This window comes from Amblyraja radiata, chromosome 3 (genome assembly GCF_010909765.2).
Source record: "Amblyraja radiata isolate CabotCenter1 chromosome 3, sAmbRad1.1.pri, whole genome shotgun sequence".
Taxonomy (NCBI): Eukaryota; Metazoa; Chordata; class Chondrichthyes; order Rajiformes; family Rajidae; genus Amblyraja; species Amblyraja radiata.
In genome coordinates, this window is record NC_045958.1 from 99,474,121 (window position 1) to 99,500,874 (window position 26,754).

The following is a 26,754-nucleotide window of genomic DNA, read 5'->3' on the forward strand; positions in this document are numbered from 1 at the left end:
GAGAGGGCCGGAAACATTGGGCCACCATTGCAGCGACTGCGGAGGCCTCAAATAGGCCCCGACTACGGGGTGAACAAGAGGAAGAGGTCTGGACTTTGCTGCCCTCCCTCACAGAGGTACGTGGGTTTTCTCCATGATCTTTGATTTCCTCCCACACTCCAAAGACGTACAGGTTTGTAGGCAAATTGGCTTGATATAAGTGTAAATTGTCCCTAGTGTGCATAGGATAGTGTTAATGTACGGGGATCACTAGTTGGTGTGGCCGACGGGTCTGTTCCCGTGCTGTATCTCTAAACTAAAAGAGCATTATATCATGCACTGGTATTTGCACTTGCTCAGTTATTTTATGGTTTTGATGAAGCGTATCTGAGCTGTACCAGTTACTCTGTTTCCATCTCCACAGATGAACTGTGACTTGTTATTTCCAGCCTGTACTGATTTTGTTTCCGATACTAAACGTTGCTTTTGAAAATTGATTATCAAGGTTTGAGCACATCTGAGTGAAGATGTGGAAGATAACGCTCCACTATAGTGCAGGTCAGGTCAAGCTCTCATTCTGTCGTGGGTTGCTATGAACTAATGCTACAATTATTGTGTGAAAATAGTCGCAGGGTGTGATGGCTGAGTCAACCCATTTCGTTCTTAAACATATCCTTAAGTTGACGAAAGGTCAAATGTGTAGGAAGCAACTGCGGATGCCGTTTCATACCAAAGATAGACACAAAATGCTCGAGTGACTCAACGGGTCAGGAAGCATCTCTGGAGAAAAAGAATGGGTAATATTTTGGGTTGGAACCCTTCTTCAGACTGAAAGTAGAGGTGGGGAGTGGGAAAATAAACTGGCAGTGAGAAAAGGCCATAACGAATCTTGCCAGATTTGTCCTGGCCTTTTTCTCACCTCCAGTTTATCGCCGCCACCCCCCCCACCCCACACCCCCCATCCCAAACCCCCCATCCCAAACCCCCCAACCCCCCCCCCACCCCACCCCCACCCCCACTTCCCCCACACCTTTTACAGAAGGATTCTGACCCAAAACCTTACCTATTATTTTTCTCCAGAGATGTTGCCTGATCTGCTGAGTTACTCGAACATTTTATGTCTATGAAGGTCAAATGTATCCTTTTTGTCAGTTTCATGAAATTGGATGGAATGATTGGGGTGGAATGGTTTAGCAGTATGCCAGAAGTTATTAATTTATATAGTAATATAAGGTATGATTATTATGTTATATATAAATGAATAATTTGAATGCATTTTTATTTTTTGTGCATAATATAACATATGATTATTTTGTTATTCATTCACCGTCAACATGCTACTTTCATTTCAACACTCCCTTCTATACAATTAAATTGGCACAAACACATGCATTGTGTTGTGTAGGAAGGAACTGCAGATGCTGGTTTAAACTGAAGATAGACACAAAAAGCTGGGGTAACTCATTGGGTCAGACACTATCTCTGGAGAAAAGGGATAGGTGACGTTTTGGTTCAAGACTCTTCTTCAGACTGCATGCTCTATCAACCAGGCAATGAGCAGGAGAAATCTTTTGATCTCTTTTCAACACATTCCGTGGTTGATTACGCACTCCTATATATCTGCCAGTCACAATTTTTCTTTTGTGTTGCGTGCTCAATTTACTATTACAACCTCTGAGCAAACCTGTCCGTTGCTTAGACAGAAAGAATGTGGACAAATAATCGTGGAATATTACTGGACAAAATCTTGCATGGTGTTGAAAAAGAAACATAACTAATTTCTGAAATGGAAACAAAGGGAAAGTGATTACAGAGGTTTTAATGGATGATGAAAAATAACTTTCTGACATGACAATGAAGAAAAATTGAACAAAAAAGGATTTATTCGTGATGAGTCATACAGTATTACCAAACATGCCACATGAAATATTATACCTAGATAAAATGGAAATAGAAAGTGAATTTCATGAATCATCTTGCAGAAGGTTTGAAACCCCAACCATTATTTTTAGCACATTTCTGGTGCATAATGAGAAGTTGAACACTTTCAGTTCCAATATCCTTGTTTAAGAACTTCCTTAAAAAGAACAGAAAGGTAGAAATTTAAAAAAATGCTTGCTTAATAGCTCAACGTGACAAGAACACAAGATGGAATCGGCAAAAGAATGACACTTGATTGATTTGGGTAAAATTATTTTGCAAGCTATTCCAGCAGCAAAGCATTATGTCAGTTATCTGCCAATTAGAGTCATAGAGTGATACTGCTTGGAAACAGGCCCCTCAGCCCAACTTGCCCACACCAATGTCCCAGCCACACTAGTCCCACATGCCCGAGTCTGGTCCAGATCCCTCCAAACCTCTCCTATCCATGTACCTGTCTAATTGTTTCTTAAATGTTGGGATCGTCCCTACCTCAACTACTTCCTCTGGCAGTTTGTTCCATACACCCACCACCCTTTGTGTGAAAAAGTTACCCCTCAGATTCGTATAAAACCTTTCCCCTTCACCTTAAACCTATGTCCTCTGGTCTTCGATTCTCCTACTCTGGGCAAGAGACTGAGCATCTACGCAATCTATTCCTCTCATGATATTGTACATCGCTATAAGATCACCCCTCATCCTATTGCGCTCCAAGGAATAGAGCCCCTGCCTCCTCAACCTCTCCCTATAGCTCAGACACTCTAGTCCTGGCAACAACCTCGTAAATCTTCTCTGTACACTTTCCAGCTTGACAACATATTTCCTATAACATGGTGCTGAGAACTGAACACAATATTCTAAATGCGGTCTCACCAACGTCTTATACAACTGCAACATGACCTCCCAATGTCTATGCTCAATACTCTGACTGATCATGGCCAATGTGCCAAAAGCCTTTTTGACCTCCCGATCTGCCTGCGACTCCACCTTTAAGGAACCATGCACCTGCACTCTCCGACCCCTCTGCTATACAACACTCCCCAGAGGCCTACTATTCATTGTGTATGTCCTGCCCATGTTAGACTTCCCAAAATGCAACACCTCAATTATAAGTGAATATCTTTACACCCTGAGCATGTTCTTTAATATCACTGTTTGATTTTTCAAGGGATGCTACCAGATCAGCAATGGCTTTGCTGAGTCTCATTTGAAGATTAACTCACCAGCTAGGCTTTATTTCAAAAGAACAAAACACAAAAGAAAATGAAAGGTGTTTGGAGTGTCAGGGGCACAGTCCCTTGTTGTCAGTGGGGAGGCACAGACAGTCTGTGTCTTTCCGCGCAATGCAGTCTTCTTCAGATTCTGGAAGTACAAGAACAGTTAGTAAGGGCCCCCCTCTTTCTTTCTCCCCTCTTTCTCCCCCCCCCCTCTTTCTTTCCCCCCCTCTTTCTCCCCCCCCCTTTTCTCCCGCCCCCTTTCTTACCCCCCCATCAGAGTCAGAAGAAGGGTCTTGACCCAAAACGTCACCCATTCCTTCCCTCCAGAGATGCTGCCTGTCCGCTGAGTTACTCCAGCATTTTTTGTCTAACTGCGGTTTAAACCAGCATCTGCAGGTCCTTCCTACACATTTGATGTATTGCATACAGTTCTGGTCACCCCAATACAGGAAGCATGTGGAGGCTTTGGAAGGGAAGCTTGGTCAGACTTGGATTGTTTTCTCTGGAACACTGGAGATTGAAGAGAGAGCTGAAAGAAGTATATACAATTATGAGAGGTGTAGATAGGTTATACAGTCATTTTCCTCAGGGTTGATATATTAAATATTAGAGGGCACAGCTTTAAGGTGAGAGGGTCAAAGTTTATCACAGATGTGCAGGACACGTTTTTTACATCAGAAGGTGACGCAGGGATGGTGGAGGAAGGTAGATACGATAGTGGCACTCGAGAGACTTTGGATAGGCATGTCGATATGTGGGGAATGGAAGGATTTGCCATGTGAGGAAAATAAGAGTTATTCTTGGCATCATGTTTGGGGCACAGACACTGAGATCTGAAGCACCTCTTTCTATGCTGTACTGTTCAATGTTCTATGTGGTATGTGTCATGTATAAAATTCTAAATGAACTGGACAAGCTAGATGCAGGAAAAATGTTCCCAATGTTAGGGGAGTCCAGAACCAAGGGCCACAGTCTATGAATAAAGGGGAGGCCATTTAAAACTGAGATGAGAAAAAATGTTTTCACCCAGAGAGTTGTGAATTTGTGGAATTCTCTGCCACAGATGGCAGTAGAGGCCAAATTACTGGATGAGTTGGATAGAGCTCTAGGGGCTAGAGGAATCAGGGGATATGGGGAGAAGGCAGGCACGGGTTACTGATTGTGGACAATCAGCCATGATCACAATGAATGGCAGTGCTGGCTTGAAGGGCCGAATGACCTCCTCCTGTATCTATTTTCTATGAAAGCAGAACCATTAAAAAAAAATAGATAGAACAGATCTTGTCATTTTTAAGGTTTTAGAGAATGAGCAGACTGCATTCATATTATAAAGTGGTTTCACAAATAGGCTTAATTTCAACATTCTGTAGGATGGCAGTTTATTTTTGCTGATAAGCATTTAGAGAAATGTGTAATTCCTATTCAAACAATGTATTCTGTAAAGTCATCAAAATACTGCTTAAGATCACCTGATTGATTTTGTTTAAGAAAGAACTGCAGATGCTGGAACAATCGAAGGTCGATAAAAAAATGCTTGAGAAACTCAATGGGTGAGACAGCATCTATGGAGAGAAGGAATAGGCGACGTTTCGGGTTGAGACCCTTCTTCAGACCTTCGAAGAAGGGTCTTGACCCTAAACATCGCCTATTCCTTCTCTCCATAGATGCTGCCTCACCCGCTGAGTTTCTCCAGCATTTTTTGTCTACCTGACTCTTTTTTGCTGTGTTTTAGCTTGGCCTCTGTTCAAGCAATAGGTTTCAGGCTGCCTATGCAGGGCCCTTTGCCCAGTCTCGGAGGCAGCCTTATGGGCCTGTCCTAGTTGATTTTTCAGCGGACTGCCGGCGACTGTCAAGTTGCCGGCAGTCGCCTGAAAAACCGGGAACTGGAACAGCGACTGTCAGAGTGGAACACACACACAAACACATCGCAAAGACGGAGCCCAGGGCAAGCGGGTGACCATTGTCACACGGTGCAAAGCCAAGGTGATACAAACACGCACCGAGATGAACAGGATGGTTGGCGCTGTAATTAAGACTGCTAAAGCACAGTGTACGGTAAGTCCTTTAAAAGAGTGGGGGAGAGGGGGGGAAAGGGGAGGGAGAGAAGGGGGAGAAGGGGGAAGAAGTAGTGGAGACAACATTTAAGAAGCCAGATAACTTTTAATAAGCCAGAGATACATAGCTGTAAAGTTGGCGGACATTTAACATTACCGGTCAGTTATCCTTGGTTCTGAAAACTCCTGCTTACGTTTTTTTCCCCGATGAGCCAATGAAAATGACCGGTCAGAGGCGATTAACTTATACTACCTACAACTACCTCGACTACCCATAACTACATAGCAACCCCACTACATATGCACTTGCGACTACAGGATTATCGATTTTCTCCATGGCGACCAATTTTTGGTTGCAGAACATTTTTAACATGTTGAAAAATTTGTGGCGACCATACTGAGGCAGCGACTAGTTCCCAGAATGTGGGAACTCCTCGCGACCATGAAGGAGACTCACCAGAGACCACCAGCGAACATGTGGCGACCATGTAGGCACTGCAGATGCTGGTTTACACCGAAGATAGACACAAAAAGCTGGAGAAGCTCAGCGATATAGGCAGTATCTCTGGAGAGAAGGAATGGATGACGGTTTGGGTTGAGACCCTTCTTCAGACTGAAAGTCAGGGTTCTCATTTGTCGTATTCCTCAAACATCAGGACCATACAGCTCTGCTCCGACCTGGAAGGCTGATTACCCACTGTAATCGCTCTGTTGCACTTTACGGGGGCACCCCATCTTTTCTGAAAGTTCGATTCCCGCATCCTTCTATGTATTACAGTTTTCAAGAGAGAGTTTGATTTATTTCATCGGGCCAAAGAAATCAAGGGATATGGGGAAAAAGCAGGAACGGGGTACTGACTTTAGATGATCAGCCATAATCATATTGAATGGCGGTGCTGGCTCGAAGGGACGAATGGCCTATATAACCATATAACCATATAACAATTACAGCACGGAAACAGGCCATCTCGACCCTTCTAGTCCGTGCCGAACACATAATCTCCCCTAGTCCCATATACCTGCGCTCAGACCATAACCCTCCATTCCTTTCCCATCCATATAACTATCCAATTTATTTTTAAATAATAAAAACGAACCTGCCTCCACCACCTTCACTGGAAGCTCATTCCACACAGCTACCACTCTCTGAGTAAAGAAGTTCCCCCTCATGTTACCCCTAAACTTCAGTCCCTTAATTCTCAAGTCATGTCCCCTTGTTTGAAACTTCCCTACTCTCAGTGGGAAAAGCTTTTCCACGTCAACTCTGTCTATCCCTCTCATCATTTTAAAAACCTCTATCAAGTCCCCCCTTAACCTTCTGCGCTCCAAAGAATAAAGCCCTAACTTGTTCAACCTTTCTCTGTAACTTAGTTGCTGAAACCCAGGCAACATTCTAGTAAATCTCCTCTGTACTCTCTCTATTTTGTTGACATCCTTCCTATAATTAGGCGACCAAAATTGTACACCATACTCCAGAATTGGCCTCACCAATGCCTTGTACAATTTTAACATTACATCCCAACTTCTGCAACTATTTTTTATGTTTCTATGTTTCGATGTATCAATATCAGAGTTGTGCTCTTGATTTTATGCCGTCATATTTGATGACGCTATGGGCTACCAGCCACAGTGCTCTGTTCCAGTTGCTTCAGGTTTACAAGACTCTGATCAGCAGCTCTTTCTTTGCTTTAGCCTCTCTTGGAACTGACAAAACTACTCCAATTGGATCTCTGACTTCAGACTCAATCTAGTTTTCAATTTAAGATTAAAGCTTATTAACAATAGTCCTTGCTTGAAACACTCAGCCGATCAAGCAGTAACCGTGGCAACAGAAAGAGTGTTGTGCTGCAGAGGCCTATGCTGGGTCCACTGTTGTCTGCCACCTATTTTAATGATTTGGATAAGAATGTAGTTTAAGTGATTCGTAGACTTGCAGATGTCACCAAAATTGGTGGTATAGGAGACAGGGAGGAAAGATATCTATGTTTACAAACGGAACTGGATCAACTGGGGAAGTGTGACAGTGGAATGGCAGAAGTAGATGTGGAGAGGATGTTTCCACTAGCGGGAGAGTCTAGGACCAGAGGCAATAGCCTCAGAATCAAAGGGTATTCCTTTAGAAAGGAGATGAGGAGGAATTTCTTTAGTCAGAGGATGGTGAATCTGTGTAATTCATTCATTCACAGACGGCTGTGGAGGCCAAGTCAATGGATATTTTTAAGGCGGAGATTGACAAATTCTTGATTAGTACAGGTGTCAGGGGCTAGGGGAAGGCAGGAGAATGAGGTTGAGAGGGAGAGATAGATCAGCCATGATTGCATGGTGGAGTAGACTTGATGGACTGAATGGCATAATTCTGATTCTAGAACTTATGAACTATCGAATTTAAGTAAAACAAGAATTATGGTAAGTCAAACAAGGACAGAATTTGCACAGCAGGGTCCTGGAGAGTGGTGTAGAACAAAGATGCCAAGGGGTGCAGGTGCAGAATTCCCTAAACATGGCAATGCAGGTAGTCAGTGCGATGTTGAAGGCTTTTGATGCATTTGCCTTCATCAGAAAGTGTGTTGAGTATATGAGTTAGGATATCATATTACAGCTGTACAAGGCATTGGTGAGACCACGTTTAGAGTATTGTGTGCAGTTCTGGTTGCCCTGCTATGAGGATGGAGATTTCAATCAGTCTGAAGAAGGGTCTCGACCCTGAAACATCACCTATTTCTTTGCTCCATGGATGCTGCCTCACCAGCTGAGTTTCTCCAGCATTTTTGTCTACCTGCTATGAGGACGGATGTCATTAATCTGGAAAGGGTGTAGTGAAGACTCATGAGTCAAGTCAAGTCAAGTCAAGTCAAGTCATTTTTATTTCTATAGCACATTTAAAAATAACTCTCGTTGACCAAAGTGCATCAACAATACATACATAAATACATACATACAGCGCTCCCTCAGAGGACCTCAAGAAAGGCTTGAGAGTAGAAATAAGTCTAGACTTAAAAGAGATGATGGAGGTGGCAGTTCTGATGGGAAGAGGGATGTTGTTCCACAGTCTAGGAGCTGCAACTGCAAAAGCGCGGTCGCCCCTGAGCTTATGCATAGATCATGGGATGGTCAGTAACCCCCAAGTCGGCCGATCTGAGGGACCTGGAGGTGGTGTGGTGGGTTAGCAGATTTTTGATGTAGGTGGGGCAAACCCGTTAAGGGTTTTGTATACATAAAGAAGAAGCTTGAAATTGATTCGGAACAGCACAGGGAGCCAGTGGAGAGAGGCCAGGATCGGGGTGATGTGGTCCTTTTTTCGGGTGCCCGTCAGGAGTCTCGCCGCGTTGTGGACCAATTGCAGGTGGGACAGGGATGATTGGCTGATGCCAGTGTAAAGCAAAGATCTTATAGCAGAGCAAGATAGACCACTCCTCCGAAATCCAATGGACTGACGTGTAGTACGTGACGGAACGTCACGGCCGCCATTTCTTTAAGCGACACGCGGGGAGAGAGGGATCGAGAGAAGGGAGAGGGATCGAGAGGGGAGAGGGATCGAGAGGGGAGAGGGAGAAGGGGAGAAGGGGGAAGAGGGAGAAGGGGGGAGAGGGAGAAGGGGGGAGAGGGAGAAGGGGGAGAGGGAGGGTGGAACGATAGCATGTTATAACGTTCAGCCGTCCCATTCCGACCAAAGATTATAGAGCAGAGCTCCTCTAGTATCTTTGATTGCAACCGCCGCCGCTGAACGCCACGGCCCACCATTGCACCCAAAGATGATAGAGCAGAGTTGTATAATCTTTGATTGCACCCTTCTTCACGGCGGGCTTGTGATCTTTGCTTGTGATGTCTCGACAATTCGAGGGCTATAACGGGTAACAGCCGCCGCGTTCTCGGACTTGAATCTGAGCTCGAAAAATCTCGTGGTCACTGGGCCTAATGTGTCCCGCGGGCCATATTTTGGAGACCAATCCCTTACAAGAACAAAACCAAAAACGTACAGAAGTGTTAAAATTGTCTTTATTATAGTGGTAAGTAAAGATCTATTAAAAATAAGTCTACTAACTTTCTAATGTACCGACAAACCTAGTTTCACAATGGCCGTTGATGGGAGAACAGAAAATAACATTTTCACCACAGAATATCGACAAAAAATAATAATAATATTTTCTAACCTTTCTTTTTTATCAGGGAACCTAAAGAATGACAGGTCTGGTCGTTTAGATTTACGATTAGAACAATTGATAGCGGAGCAGTGAGATGAAGATTTAGATGAGGACGCCATGACAGCCCAATAAAATGCTCAATAAAATGGCGTCGACAATCACACACGTCATACTACGCGTTTTTCGAGGAGTGGTCTATCTTGCTCCTCTATAATCTTTGGTGTAAAGGGAGTTGCAGTAATCGAGGCGGGAGGAGATAAATGAGTGGATGATCTTTTCGAGGTCGTCAAATTGGAGGAATTGTTTTATTTTAGCTATCGTCCGAAGCTGGAAGAAGCTAGCTTTTACCACAGCATTGACTTGTTTGTCAAATTTAATCACAGAGTCAAATATCACGCCAAGGTTTTTGACATGAGGTTTGAGTAATGGGGTAAGGCTTCCAAGGCTGCCTGCTATCGTTTTGATTGAGTCCGAGGGGCCGAGTAGGATGACCTCAGACTTACTCTTGTTTAGTTGGAGGAAGTTCTGCATGGAAGTTCTGAATGGCAGAGAGAAAAGATGGATTCAAGGTGGGGGGGGAAAAATCAATTCAATTGCCAAGAACAGACTGAGACAACTCTTCCCAGGACATCCAGCTTGCGGATCTTGGACAGAATGTACACATTGTACACAGAAAATAACACACCATGTTATAGGAGAGATGTTGTCAAGCTTGAAAGGGTTCAGAGCAGATTTACCAGGATGATGCCAGGACTCAAGGGGCCGCCAGCCCCTCGATGTTAGTCCGCAGTGCGGATGGAGATATGATACGGTACAAAATCGCATCTACGTTGAGGTAAGAAAATTAACAACGTTTCCCCTCAGCCCCCCCCCCCCGATAGCTAAACCTATATCTTGATCAAGTTCTGTCACCTGCTCCTTGTATGAACATGGTCAAACCTCATCGATGTGTAGGAAGGAACTGCAGATGCTGCTTTAAATCAAAGATAGACACAAAATGCTGGAGTAACTCAATGGGTCAGGCAGCATCTCCGGAGGGATGGAATGGGTGTCATTTCGGGTCGAGATCCTTCTTCAGACTGACCTCTTTGATGCTCTACTAAACTATAAGTAGTATTTAGTTGTGAGGTCTTGTTTAAAAGTGATGGTTTCCATGTGTACTTGCGTGTTCATCTACACATATTGCTGAAAGTTAACATGCAGCACATGAATTAGTCAGGAAGGTGAAGAGTATGTTGGCATTTACTTCAAGAGGATATGAATGCAGGTGTAGAGACATCTTGCTCCAGTCATACAATGCCCTGACAAGTTGCATCTGAAATACAGTGGTAGAGTCTGACCTCCCTCCCAACCCAAGGAAGGTTATGCGAGCAATTGAATAAATGCAGCAAACGTATATCAAATTGATTCCTGAGATTGGGCCCTTTGTCAGATGAGGAGAGAGTAAACAAACTGGGCTAATACTCTGTCGAGCTGAATAAAATGAGAGATAAACTTGTTCAAACATACTAAATTCTTACTAGAGTTTGGCAGATTCGAAACAAGGAGCTGCAGATGCTGGTTTACACAAAAGGACACAAAGCGCTGGAGTAACTCAGCGGGTCAAGGGCATCTCTAGAGAACATGGATAGGTGACTTTTCGGGATCAGATCTGAAGAAAGATCCTGACTCGAAACGTCACCTATCGATTGTCTCCAGAGCTGCTGCTTGTCCTGCTGAGTTACTCCAGCACTTTGTGTCCTTTTTCGGCAGATTAAATGTGGACATGTTGGCTCAAGTTGGCATTGTCCAGTTGTTCATAATTGGTAACCAGACTAAGTGGGACACGTTGGGTCCCTGTCACACGGGAGGCCTGGTCCCCCCAACGCAACCCATTGCCCAACACAATATTCCACCACTCACCCATTCCCCCAACGCAACCCATCCCCCCAGATCAATATTCCACCACCCACCCACACCGCCCAACTGTGCAGGCACGGCTCATTCCTCCTCATCCTCCTCATCCCCCTCTCCCCCCCTCCTCATCATCCTCCCTCTTCTTTCCCCTCTCCTTCTCCCCTCCCCAAATCTCTCCCTCATCTCTCCCTCCCTCTCATTTCCCCTACCCTCAGTCACTCCCTCCCTCCCTCCCTCCCTTCTCTCCCCACCCTACCCCCCTCCTATCCTTCTATCCCCCTCCTCCCCCACTCCTCACCTCCCCCTATACCCCTCCACTATCCCTCCTGACCTCCCCCTCTGCCCTCCTGTCCTGAGGGAGGAAATACATTTTTGTGGGATGGGTTATGAGGTGGGGGGCATGAGAGAAGGTGTTAAAATTGTTGAGGTCGCTTGGACTGGAAGAATCCAGACTGGGCGTTTGGAAGTAAGAGCTGAGTTTATTTTTCGTAGGGATTCAATGGTTCAATGGAGCTTTTATTGTCACACATGCAAATGCATTTTCTTATATACAGTCCAGTAAAGTATCACCATACCTAAGCACATCCCCAGGGACGCGGGGGCAATGGCTGCCCTGCCGGCAGTCTGTTAGTTTTTTCATTATTTTTATTATTTTTTAGTGTGTTAAAAGTTTGTTTTAATGTTCTTTGGTTTATTTTAATGTTGCGGAGGGGGGGAGGGGATCGGAGGAAACTTCTTGCGTTCGGCTGCGGGGGACGAGCACGGGCACGCTCGGCGCTGCTCTCCCTGCAGGCCCAATGGGAAGAATTACAGCTCACCAACTGCATCCAGTCAACTTGGTGAATCCAATTATATGAGGTGAAACATAGATACATAGAAAACAGGTGAAGGAGTAGGCCATTCGGCCCCTCGAGCCAGCACCGCCATTCAATTTGATCATGGCTGATCATCCAAATTCAGTTCCCCGTTCCTGCTTTCTCCCCATATCCCTTGATTCCATTAGCTCTATATCTAACTCACATCCAGTTAATTAGCCTCGACTGCCTTCTGTGGCAGATAATTCCACAGATTCACAACTCTCTGGGTGAGAAGATAAATTGCAAGCAACTGGGTCAGATGCAAATTGAAGCTTCATTTGAGTGGAGGCCAGGGTTTCAAGTTCTCCTGGTAGGGATATCGGGTCTGACGTATTCCTCAGTGTAGAAATATCAAATAACCACCAGTGCCCATTGACCCAAGAGCCGCTCAAGTAGTCTTTGGTTGGAAATTGCCAAAAATACTGACAATTTAATGGGCTACAGGGCTGTCGAGAAATAATTGACGTGTGGAAAGATTAATTACTGGTGGCATGATTAACTGCAGATGATGGAATCTTGAGCACAGATATGACCTGACCTGCTGAATACCTCCAGCACTCTGTGTTATGCTCATTAACTGGGGCAAAGAGTGCCAAAGTGTTTGAGGGATCCAGGACTGTTAATTGTTTTGGATGCTCAACTTGAAACACAGGTAGGTATGAGACTTGATGCCTAGCAAAGCAAAATATTGCTAATCAACACACAATCAGCGAGTGTTAGCAGCAAATCTGTGTTTTTCCCAGCTAACAATGATTTATACTACATTTTCTATGAGATACATCTCTTTTGATATCTTGTTTTCACACCTTACACTTCCTTATATCCGTGTCCTCCTCTCCCTTGACTCTCAGTCTGAAGAAGGGTCTCGACTCGATACTTTATGCCCCTGCCCCACTCAGGAAACCTGAACGGAAACCTTTGGAGACTTTGTGCCCCACCCAAGGTTTCCGTGCGGTTCCCGGAGGTTGCAGGGGGTTGCCGGAGGTTGCAGGTAGTGGAAGCAGGTAGGGAGACTGACAAAAACCTCCGGGAACCGCACGGAAACCTTGGGTGGGGCACAAAGTCTCCAGAGGTTTCCGTTCAGGTTTCCAAAGTGGGACAGGGCCATTACCCATTCCTACATATCCAAAGATGTTGCCAGTCCTGCTGAGTTACGCAAGCATTTTGTGTCTATGTTTATCTCATGTGATTTGTGGTTGCAGCACACTCGAAATGCTGCAAAGATTGTTGGCTGAAGGCTTAACCATACTGATTGTGTTTGTACCAACAGTGAAAATAATAAGCTCAATTAAAACCTAAATGAAAGGATTTTGGGTTAAAGGAAGCCTTCACCTCAGTGGAGGTATCAATACCAATGTTACTGGTGGATCAAACAGTTGTTGCAAACTGAAGACAGGCACAAAAGGCTGGAGTATCTCAGCGGGTCAGGCAGCAACTCTGGAGAATGGTTGAGCATTTGACAGCACTGGGCCTGTATTTGCTGGAATTTAGAAGGATGAGGGGACACTCATTGAAACTTACTGAAGAGTGAAAGGCTTGCATAGAGTGGATGTGGAGATGATGTTACCACTAGTAGGCGAGTCTCGGACCAGAGGCTATCACCTCAGAATTAAAGAACGTTCCTTTAGGAAGGAGATGAGGAATTTCTTTAGTCAGAGGGTGGTGAGTCTGTGGAATTATTTGCCACAGAAAGCTGTTGGGGCCAAGTCAATGGATATTTTTAAGGCAGTGATAGATAGATTCTTGATTAGTATGGGTGTCATGGGTTATGGGGAGAGTGCAGGAGAATGGGGTTAGGAGGCAGAGATAGACCAGCCATGATTGAATGGCAGAGTAGACTTGATGGGCCGAAAAGCCCTATCACTGAGAAAAAAGAATAGGTTTCTTGTTCGAGGGCCTCCATTGAGGTATACACTGGCTAAGGAACACTCTCTCGTTGTTGGTAGGATGGTTCAGTTGCCTGATAACAGCCGGGAAGTAACTTTCCCTGAATCTAGATTTGTACAGTTGTACGTACCAACTCAGCAAATAGTGTGGCACAAAAAAAACTGCAGATGCTGGTTTACCAACAAAGACACAGAGTCCATGTTGTAACTCAACGGGTCGGGCAGTATTTCTGGAGAACATGGATAGGTGAAGTTTTGGGTCAGGCTCTTCTTCAAATAACATGGCATGTAATGTGAAATGATTGGAGGTACGATCTACATTGCTACAACCTACTGCATGCTAATGTGAAAAAACAGAGTAATGCAGATTCTGGTTAATACACAAAATGACACAAATAATATCCCCTTTTCCAGCTGTCTTCTCTACCCCGACAGTGAAAAGCTTTTGTTGCGTGCTAACCAGTCAGCAGAAAGACAACACATGATTGCAATCGAGCCTTTTACAGAGTATAGGAACATGATAAGGGAATAACGTTTAGTGCAAGGTAAAGTCAGTAAAGTTCGAGGGTGATCAATGAGGTAGATGGGACGACAGATGGCACAATGGGCTAAGTGTTCGGCTGGCAACCGGAAGGTAGCTGGTTCGAATCCCGCTTGGAGTGCATACTGTCGTTGTGTCCTTGGGCAAGACACTTCACCCACCTTTGCCTGTGTGTGTCCTTGGGCAAGACACTTCACCCACCTTTGCCTGTGTGTGCGGATGTAATTATGTGAAGCACTTTGGGGTCAATGCAAGTTGACTAAAAATGTGTTATATAAATAAAGACATTTAATTTTAATTTTTAATTTGTAGATAGTAGTTCAGCATTGCTCTCTGGTTGTGGTAGGATGGTTCATTTGCCTGATAACAGCTGGAAAGAAACTGTCCCTGAATCTGGAGGTGCGCGTTTTCACACTTCTGTACCTTTTTGCCCGATGGGAGACGGGAGAAAAAGAAGTGGCCGGGTTGTGACTCGTTCTTGATTATGCTGCTGGCCTTGCCGAGGCAGCGAGAGGTATAAATGGAGTTGGTGGAAGGGAGGTTGGTTTGTGTGATGGTTTGGCTGTGTCCAAAATTTACTGCAATTTCTTAACGGTCTAGGATGGAGCTGTTCCCAAACCATGCTGTGATGCATCCCGATAAAATGCTTTCTACGGTGCATCTGTAGAAATTGGAGAGAATTGAAGGGGACATGCCAAACGTCCTAGGCCTGCTAAGGAAGTAGAGGCATTGGTGTGCTTTCTTGGTCATTGCTTTAATGTGGCTGGTCCAGGAGAAGTTGTTAGTGATATTGATTCCTAGCAATTTGAACTATTTAACCATCTCTACTTCGGCACAGCCAGTCCTACCAGGAGCAAGTTATTTATAAAGCAAACCCCACCTGAGCCAATAGCCAAGTGGAGCCCAAATCTACTTAATCCTGTTCACTGAATCTTCCTCAAGCATCCCTGTGCTGATCCAAGCCCTTAGCATTCCCTCCTACTGAACTGGAATGCTTTTCATTTATCCTGATGCCGAATGGGATGCAGATATACAGGCTGGAAATGTGGACCTTATTGAGGGGAACAAGATCTTGAGGAGAGACAGACACAAAATGCTGGCGTAACATTTGAGGGGCATGGATCTTGAGGGGCATGGATAAAGTGAACGCTCACACACTTTTTCCCAAGGGCAGGGAATTCCAAAACCAAAGGCCATACCCTTAAGAAGAGAGGGAAAGGATTTAAAAGGGATCAGGGTTATTTTTTTTTCACACAGAATATTCTGCATCTGAAATGAGCTGCCAGAGGAAGTGGTTATAATTACGACTTTGAAAATGAATTTGGTCAGATATATGGATAGGAAGGGTTCAGTGAGCTCTGGGCCATGCAGGCTAATGGGACTAACCCACTAAGCCAACTTGTTTAAGAAGGAACTGCAGATGCTGGAATATCGAAGGTAGACAAAAGTGCTGGAGAAACTCAGCGGGTGAGGCAGCATCTATGAAGCAAAGGAAATAGGCGAAGTTTCGGGTCGAGACCCTTGATCAGGATGGCAGAGGTGGACTGAGGAGCCTGTTTCCATGTTTCTATAGCTTAATGATTCAATGGCTTTAGGATTAGAGCTAAATCTGGCTGTGCCACGGTCTATCTTCATTTGCTGTGATCTTTAGCTCCTATTTTCTGGCTCAACCATGCTTTCTCCATCGTCTCCTCATCATTTTGGTCTATAATGGTCTATAATTCTGTCTTAAATCCTGTTCTCCGGCTGTGGGATTGTTGAAGAGCATGTCAACCCACAGAGTGCGAGAAACAATTGAATCTATAAACCGCCTCTGCTGTCGAAATGTTATGAGAGGTGTTGAACTGTAATTAGAAAGTTCTTTGCCAAGACACTGGGGCAGCCACTCTGAGATCCATATACAAATTCATGAGAGGAATAGATTGGGTAGATGCACAGAGTCTTTTACCCAAAGTAGGGGAATGAAGGAACAGAGGACATAGGTTCAAGGTGAAGGGAAAAGATTTAATAGGAATCCGAGGGGTAACATTTTCACACAGAAGGTGGTGGGTGTATGGAACAAGGAGACAGTTGAGGCTGGGACTATCTCATCATTTAAGAAACAGTTGGACAGGTACATGGATAGGACAGGTTTGGAGGGATATGGACCAAGCGCAGGCAAGTGGGACTAGGGTAGCTATACATTGTTGGCCGGTGTGGGCGAGTTGGGCCAAAGGGCCTGTTTCCACACTGTATTACTCTATGACTCTATGAGATTAGAGAAGGCTGGAGGAAAACAAAAGCTATTTGTTTTCCAGATGAATTGAACTGAGAAAGAGTGGTGGTGATCAGATATAGTAGGGAGGTTGGTGAAGGCGAGGCCTTAGCTTCAGTATCAAAGCACAGGAGTTCAAAGGTAGTTGCAAATACAGGGATGGAATGTGGCTCGGAAGTCCGTTTAGTTTAGAGATGCAGCGTGGAAACAGACCTTTGAGCCCACTGAGTCCCCACCAGTACTCGCTGGAGTTTAGAAGGGTGAGGGGGGGGGATCTAATTGAAACGTACCAAATAGTGAAAGGCCTGGATAGAGTGGATGTGGAGAGGATGTTTCCACTAGTGGGAGAATCTAGGACTAGAGGTCATAGCCTTAGAATAAAAGGACGTTCCTTTCGGAAGGAGATGAAGAGGAATTTCTTCAGTCAGAGATTGGTGAATCTGTGGAATTTATTGCCACAGAAGGCTGTGGAGGCCGTAAATTGATATTTTTAAGGCAGAGACAGATAGATTCTTGAATAGTGCAGGTGTCAGGGGTTATGGGGAGAAGGCAAGAGAATGTGGTTAAGAGGGAAAGATAGATCAGCAGGCTCGGCAACATCTGAAGACGGAGAAGCATTCAATTGTATTCATCTCTACACTCAAATTGCTTGACCTGCTACATATTCCCAACATTATATGTTCTTATTTAGACAATCAAAATAACGAGAACCATATATTCTCTCCGAATCTTTTTTTTAAATTATTTAGGAAGCGGCAGCGATTTTTTCCATTAAGCTTGGTAAGACTTCCATGTTTCCCAGCTTCTGTAGGTGAGTCACTGCATTCACAGTCTCTTGCTCCTGGACGATGGGGCACCAGATATGCCTCGAGATAGTGAACTTTTAGTGCATCGCCATCTGTTAATAATCCAGATCTGAGTGGAAACTGGAGCATGAAATACTTTGCGCCTTCACAGCGATTTACAGCGGGCAGTCTGCCCCGGGCTGCCTCCCGGAGGTGGAAAGGCTGCCTGCTGTTGAGCTGGGGGGAGGGTTGTAAATTGCCTAGCCTCAGTCTATTAAAATGGAGATCGCAATGGACTATCAGAGGCACCTTTTTGTTTCTCTCCTTGCCACAGAATCAAATGCACAAATATACTGCACATCTGCACGGGATGAAGGATCGCGTTTAGTCTTGTCAGGCTCTGTGAGAAAGTAATATATTTTGCACTTCATAAATGACAGTTTAATACTCATCACTGTTCGTTCTCAAAATCCCGTCAGAGTGAAGGGAGGAGAGAGGGTTTCATCCAGTGACAGTGAGCCGCAGAGCTCAGCATAACTGTCACAACAGTTAGGGACATAACTGTCCAGCTGTGTTTCAGTAATGAACTCCTGACAGCGACGAGAGAATACACTCTGCATCTAATGATCAAACCCAACCTGCCGCATGTGAAAGCAACTCGGCATTTCAGTGAAACAAACTACAGAGAGGGCTTTGTTTGTTTATTAATTCTGAAAGGATTAATAAAACGTTGTGTTCAATGTCACAGTCCCTTGGCGGCGTTACCTTTTCTCATATGTTTGGACTTTACAGTTAATTTAGCACAAAGATCGCAATGCTCTCCACCAATTCCTTTACCCTAAACCAAGACTCCTACCTGAACAGTTTTAGCTTACTTTGGTTTCGAGACACAGCATGGGAACAGACCCCTTCGGCCCACACTGACCAACAATCATCCCCGTTCACTAGTTCGATCCTACACACACCAGGGACAATTTACCGAAGCCCATTAACCTACAAACCTGCACGTCTTTGGAGTGTGCAAGGAAACTGGAACACCCAGACAAAACCCACGTGGACACAGGGGAATGTGCAAACTCCACACAGATAGCACCCATAGTCAGGATCAAACCTGGGTCTTTGGCACTCTAAGGTAGCAGCTCTACCACTGCACCAATGTGCTGCACCAAATTAAGAAATTCATGCAGAGAAGCATTTATTTAGTTTATTACTAGACTAAGTGGGATCTGTTGGGTCCCATGTTCACACGGGAGGGCTGGTCCCCCAACGCAATATTCCACCTCTCCACCAATTCCAATATTGGTGGCCAGTGGGGGGGGGGGGGGGGGGGGGGGGCTTTCTGGAGCGCTTCAAGCAGGGTGCAAAGCCATCAAATTCAAGTGCAGTTTCATGCCATTTTAAGCAACGTGCAAGGCCACCAAATTCAAGTGCAGTTTCCTACCATTTCAAGCAGGGTGCAAGGCCACCAAATTCAAATGCAGTTTCATACCATTTCAAGCAAGCTGCATGGCCAGCAAATTCAAGTTGAGTTTCATACCATTTCAAGCAGGGTGCAGGGCCACCAAATTCAAATGCAGTTTCATATCATTTCAAGCAGGGTGCACGGCCACCAAATTCAAATGCAGTTTTATACAACTTCAAGCAGGGTGCAAGGCCAGCAAATTCAGGAGCAGTGTCATGCCACTTCAAGCAGGGTGCAAGGCCCCCAAATTCTAATGCAGTTTCATGCCATTTCAAGCGGAAGGCCACCAAACTCAAGTGCAGTTTCATACCATTTCAAGCAGGGTGCAAGGCCACCAATCTCAAGTGCAGTTTCATACCATTTCAAGCATGGTTTTTTAGGCCACCAAATTCAAGTGCAGTTTCATACCATTTCAAGCAGGGTGCAAGGCCACCAAATTCAAGTGCATTTTCATACTACTTCAAGCAGGGTGCAAGGCCACCGAATTCAAGTGCAGTTTAATACCATTTCAAGCAGGGTGCAAGGCCACCAAATTCAAGTGCAGTTTCATACCACTTCAAGCAGGGTGCAAGGCCAGCAAATTCAGGAGCAGTGTCATGCCACTTCAAGCAGGGTGCAAGGCCCCCAAATTCTAATGCAGTTTCATGCCATTTCAAGCGGAAGGCCACCAAACTCAAGTGCAGTTTCATACCACTTCAAGCAGGGTGCAAGGCCCCCAAATTCTAATGCAGTTTCATGCCATTTAAAGTGGAAGGCCACCAAACTCAAGTGCAATTTCATACCATTTCAAGCAGGGTGCAAGGCCACCAAATTCAAGTGGAGTTTCATACCATTTCAAGCAGGGTGCAGGGCCACCAAATTCAAATGCAGTTTCATACCATTTCAAGCAGGGGGAAACGACAACAAAACCACATAAAACATCTCAAACCAACCACAAAACAACCACAAAAAAACACATAAAAACCACACTCACCGTTCAGTAGACATTCAGTGTGTTCAGTTGGTTCACAGCTCAGACAGAGAGTCATGACCTCTCTCTACCCCCATCATGCAGAGACTGAGCCATGGCCACACTTCAGGGGGAGGGTTTTATAGTCCCTCCCCCTCCCTCTGGGAGGGTCGTGGCTTTCATGGCGTGATTGGCAGGAGAGAGAATCTCAACATTTTAAAAACATCAATAACTCATTTATTTTCCATCAATGGCAAAAATCCTTTGCACCTGATGAGCGGAGAGGGAATCTGAGTACGATGGTCCAAAATCACAGCCATAAGTGGTAGTGTTCCTTCTAAATTCAATATAAAGTGCAAACAGGAAGTGGTCAAGTTTAGACTTTTAATAATAAGCTTTTTCAAACCAACCACCACCACATTTGCTTATCTTTTTCAAACCCCTTAACTATATGGTCTGAAAAAGGGACATTTAGAGACAACCAAAATTCTCACCTATCCATTTTCAGCATTTTTTGTCTCTCTTTCCTGTCTTTCCTAATCTTTAGTCCTTGCACCGTATTGAAATGATGGATCTACCAGTCAGCAATGAGGACCTAAGTAAGTACCTGGCTTAATATCAGACTGCAAAGAAAAGGTAGAGTTAGCTTCATATAACCACCATTCAGATCTGTCGGAAAATGTAGAGAGCAAAAAAAAAGTCATTTTATAGAGTACCTTTCTTAGCCCCAGGTCATCTCAAAGTGCTTTATTTCCAATAAAGATATTACTGTCTCAACACTTCCATCTCATATGGTGGTCCTTTAAAGCATAACAAGTGCTTTCTTGGTCAAAATAAATCTCCTTAATGTTCCGAATTAACATACCTCCAATATTTTATCATACAACCTTGCAGTTCATTCAGACTCATGATTGAGATAAATCCAGTCCTCACTCCTGTAGTAATGACTGGCCCACAGCTTCAGGGTGCCCTGGGCTGGGAGGTTATTTGCCAATGCTTGACAGCAGATTATTTCCACCATCTCTGTAAGTTATTACAAGTCTAGAACGATTAGAAGGTCAGTTAACTGTGAGGTTTGAATAATTGGAAGAAACGGATGGCTGGAAGGTTAGATTTATTGTTCTGGCTAATCTTGCTGAAATGTACATTTTATGATGAAGGTTATAATTACTTGAAGTTTACCGACAAATGCGGCAATTGTTCCTTTTTTGTTTGAGTGAATGAGTCCATCAAGCAAGACTAGGAGTCTGAAGAAGGGCCTCGACCCGAAACGACACCGATTTAGTCTGAAGAAGGGTCTCGACCCGAAACGTCATCTGCGGAGATGCTGCCTGGCATTCAGGAGATGCTGAATTACTCCAGCATTTTGTGTCTATCACCAACATACATTACCCATCTCTAAATGTCTCAGAGAAGATACTACTATTCCATTGTTTTGGCCATAATTGTCCACCTAGTGAAGATTCCTTGAGGGAGACTACGCCCTGTCCATGGGCACCCTGGGGGGTTTCCGTGACCGCTGGGCATTGCGGGGTGGGGGAAGAGGTGGACTACATCCATAATAAGGATTGTGAATTAGTTATGTAAGAATATTTGATTTACTTGTCTATCTGTCTATTTATCTATCTATCTATCTATCTATCTATCTATCTATCTATCTATCTATCTATCTATCTATCTATCTTTATCTATATATTACTAAAAGTCCGTTCTTGACCGGTTTTGGCCATCTGCGCTGCGATTTCCGAGAGAACACCGCCACCTACGGCCGTCATTTTTGGCCACCTCGCTCAGAGCCCCCCTCCGCCGCATGTGTGCCGAGGATTTTTCCCGTCGATTAAAAATGACAGAGATATTAATGTTTTTACAAAATTCCCCATTCTCTCTGCTGCATCCGCTGGCGGCAGGGGGGAGGGACTATAAAACCAGGAAGTGTTGTGCCTCAATCAGTGTCTGCAAGCTGGAGGAAGGCAGAGGGTCACGTTGCTCTGAGCTGTGAATAACACTGAACACATGTCTACTCAAATGTAAGTGCCCTTAGTGGTTCTAAAATGCTTGCAGAAGGTGTCTATTGGTTCTAAACTTGCAAAAAAGTGTCTATTGGTTCTAAAGCTTGCAAAGAAATGTCTATTGGTTCTAAAGCTTGCAAAAAAATGTATATTTGTTCTAAAGCTTCCAAAAAGTGTCTCTATTGGTTGTAAAGCTTGCAAAAAATGTCTATTGGTTCTAAAGCTTGCAAAAAAATGTATATTGGTTCTAAAGCTTGCAAAACAAATGTCTATTGGTTCGAAAGCTTGCAAAAAAAATGTCCATTGGTTCTAAAGCTTGTAAAAAAAGTCTATTGGTTCTAAAGCTTGCAGAAAAAATGTCTATTGGTTCTAAAATGGTTCATACTAGCGCTCCAGAAAGCGGTTGCTTTGGCTTGAAGTTGAAAGGCACTATTACTGCAAATGGTGGCTTGGGAGCTTTGACTTGAAGTTGAAAGGCACTACTTACTGCAAATTGTGGCTTGAAGTTGAAAGGCACTACTTCCTGTAAATCAGGGGTGTGGGTGCATTGGCTTGAAGTTGAAAGGCACTATTACTGCAAATGGTGGCTTGATTGCTTTGGCTTGAAGTTGAAAGGCACTACTTACTGCAAATGGTGGCTTGGGTGTGGCTTGAAGTTGAAAGACACCACTTACTGCAAATGGTGGCATGAAGTTGAAATGCACTACTTACTGCAAATGGTGGATTGGTTGCTTTGGCTTGAAGTTGAAAGGCACTACTTCCTGCAAATGGGGGGGGGGGGCGTGGGTGTGGCTTGAAGTTGAAAGGCACTACTTACTGCAAATGGGGGGGCGTGGGTGCATTGGCTTGAAGTTGAAAGGCATTACTTACTGCAAATGGTGGCATGAAGTTGAAAGGCACTACTTACTGCAAATGGTGGCTTGGGTGCTTTGGCTTGAAGTTGAAAGCACTACTTACTGCAAATGGTGGCTTGGGAGCTTTGGTTTGAAGTTGAAAGGCACTATTACTGCAAATGGTGGCTTGGTTGCTTTGGCTTGAAGTTGAAAGGCACTATTACAGCAAATGGTGGCTTGGTTGCTTTGGCTTGAAGTTGAAAGGCACTACTTACTGCAAATGTGGCTTGGGAGCTTTGACTTGAAGTTGAAAGGCATTACTTCCTGCAAATGGTGGCTTGGTTGCTTTGGCTTGAAGTTAAAAGGCACTACTTACTGCAAATGGTGGATGGGTGTGGCTTGAAGTTGAAAGACACCACTTACTGCAAATGATGGCTTGGGTGTGGCTTGAAGTTGAAAGGCACTACTTACTGCAAATGGTGGCTTGGGAGCTCTGAAGTTGAAAGGCACTACTTACTGCAAATGATGGCTTGGGTGTGGCGAAGTTGAAAGACACTACTTACTGCAAATGGTGGCATGAAGTTGAAAGGCACTACTTACTGCAAATGGAGGCTTGGGAGCTTTGGCTTGAAGTTCAAAGGCACTATTACAGCAAATGGTGGCTTGGTTGCTTTGGCTTGAAGTTGAAAGGCACTACTTACTGCAAATGGTGGCTTGGGTGTGGCTTGGGTGTAGCTTGAAGTTGAAAGACACCACTTACTGCAAATGATGGCGGGTGTGGCTTGAAGTTGAAAGACACCACTTACTGCAATTGGTGGCTTGGGAGCTTTGAAGTTGAAAGGCACTACTTACTGCAAATGATGGCTTGGGTGTGGCTTGGGTGTGGCTTGAAATTGAAAGACACCACTTACTGCAAATGGTGGCTGAAGTTGAAAGGCACTACTTACTGCAAATGGTGGCTTGGGAGCTTTGACTTGAGGTTGCAAGGCACTACTTACTGCAAATGGAGGCTTGGGAGCTTTGGCTTGAAGTTAAAAGGCACTACTGCAAATGCACTTCCTATTTGCACTGTATATTGATTTTAGATAAAACGCTACCACTTACGGCTGTGATTATTGGCCATCTTACTCAGTCCCCCCTCTGCTGAGCAGGTGCAGATAATTCTTCCCATCAATGAAAAATAAAAGTGTTATTAGTTTTTTTTTAAATGTTGAGAATCTCTCTCCTGTCAATCACTCCATGAAAGCCACACCTTTTCTAGTGTGGGGGGGGGGGGGGGGGGGGGGGGTGGGGGGAGGAGGGGTTATAAAACCCGGAAATGTGGGTGTGGCTCAGTCTCTGCAAGATGGAGGAGGGAGAGGTCACGACTCGCTGTCTTTAGTGGCTTTGCCCCCTACTTCAAATGGTATGAAACTGCACTTGAATTTGGTGGCCTTGCACCCTGCTAGAAGTGGTAAGAAACTGCACTTGAATTTGGTGACCTTATACCCTGCTTGAAATAGAATTTCAAGGATTAGCCGTGAGTCAACTACCAGCCCACCAGCCGTGAGTGAGTGAGTTGCCAGCACAACAGGCTTGATTGACTGAGACGCCAGCCCAAGAATCCATTTGGCGCACAATTTGCATACTAGCCCTCTGGAAACCAGTCCCTTCAGCCCACAACACCCATACTAGCGCTCCAGAAAGCCCCCCCAACTGGCCACCAATATTAGAATTGGTGGAGAGGTAGAATATTACGTTGGATGACCAGCCCTCCTGTGTGATGCTGGGACCCAACGGGTCCCACTTAGTCTAGTATTATCTTGTTTTTAATTATTTAGTATTGTAAATACCTCGAAAAATCTAGTTTTGCTTTTTTTAAACAGTGAAGATTCCGACACACAGTTGGGTAGAGTATACCAAGAGTCAGACCCAGAGACAACGAGCTATTTCCAGGTCAGGTGATGCAAATTTTCCCCACTGTTTCTTTATATCCTACCTGGGAAACTTGAATCGGTTCAACATTGACTCGATGGTACTGGCTACAGGAGGAAGTGGAGATGCATCATTCTGTCCACACTTGTGTGTGAACAATGTAAATTTACTACATTCTGAGTCTTTGATATACTATTGAATCCACTATTAAAAAGCCTAGGTATGTTCATTTATTAAATGTCTGAGTGAGGCCAAACACAAATTGAAGGAACAGCAACTCGTATTTCGATAATAAATCAGTCATGATCAAATGCTCCAAGTCTTATGGTCTTATGGTAACAACAGTAAAAATGTATTCAAGGTGTGTGCCTGGTACTCAAAGGCTATACTTTGGCAGCAGAGAGATGTTGCAACAGATCGAAAGGACCCTGTCTTCTTCAACTTGCACAATGCAACATTATATGGGAGGATCTGATGGAACTGCTTTGGGCATTCTATAGTTGAAGATCTTTTAGGTTAGTTTCGTTTGGTTTTGAGATACAGCACGAATACAGGCCCCTCAGGCCACAAAGTCTGCACTGACCAGCGATCCCTGCACATTAACTCTATCCCAGAAACACAATTTACAGTTATAGCAAACTAATAGTAAGATTAAACGAGAACTTACCAGTTCGAAGTTTGATCTGTATTTTATGAGGAGTTATGATGAGGGATTACGTGAAGAACCCTTCCAGCACGCATGCGCGACATACTTCAAAGCAGCGGTGTGGAATCACAGAAAGACACGATAATTGAAATAAACATAGTAAAGAAAAGGAGAACTTAAATACCAGTTGATCTCTATAATTGAGGGTGGGAGCGGAGGGCACGTAATCCCTCATCGTAACTCCTCATAAAATACAGATCAAACTTCGAACTGGTAAGTTCTCGTTTAATCTTACTATTTTACTTCGGAGTCACGTGAGTGACTAAGTGAAGATTTTAAAGCTCTGTGATTTCAAACCGTGTAACAGTTCATACTTCACTCACTGCCGAAGTCATTCGAGGGAGGAAGTATGTTATCGTAATCAACCATGAATCTGTTTGTAAAAACAATAATGGTGTTTATTAAACAATAACAAAAAAGAAAATTGCTCCCCCGGTCTTAAAATATATATTTGCAGATTCTAATATTTTTTCTGCAAACAATACAGGTTCTGCCAGCGGCTTGTTATAAAAAGTTTGGAACGTTTTTTCCCCATACCACCCCGCTGTAGCCAGGATGTGGTCCATAGGCACGTCCATCCTCTTAGCCACCGATGTGGATGCTGCCCTGGTGGAGTGAGATTTATACACATTAGTATTTACACCAGCGGCTTTCAGCACCTGCTTGAGCCATCTTGAAATAGTTTGGCTCGTCACCCGACCATGAGGTTTCTTGTGGCTGACCCATGAGGCTTTTTCTCTCCCTCGGGGATTTCTTGTTGTGTCAATGTAGTTCAATAAGTTGGTCATGACACATAACCATGGTGCAGGTGGGTAAGCCTGGAATTCCATGACTGGACCTGATGTTCCTGGCCTGCTCTGTTTGACCAGCCCCTGGATGGTAAATGAGCCACGGTCTGGTGTTACAACCATGTTGTCCAATCGTAGTAGATGGAGGGACTGGACTCTTTGTGCTGAGACAAGTGCCATCAGCAAGACTGTCTTCAGGGTTAGTTGTTCCAGGGTGAGGGACCTGGCTGGTGACCATCCCCTAAGGTATGTCAGGACCACACTGACATCCCAGATTTGGGTGTACCTAGGTCTGGGGGGATTGGAGTTAAATATGCCTCTCATGAGCTTGATCACCAGTGGGTGGGACCTCATGGCCTGTTGTCCTGGTGCCTGAATTAAATAGGCTGACAGAGCACTTCTAGCTGTATTAATGGTGCTGTAGCTGAGTCCTTCATTGTGGTGAAGGCCAGCCAGGAATATTGGTTACAGTTGTAGTTGAATATGTGGTTCCTGTGTTCGAACAGTATCTTTCCCACTTCTTGATGTTTGACAAGTATTGTTTCCTTGTGGACATGCGGTG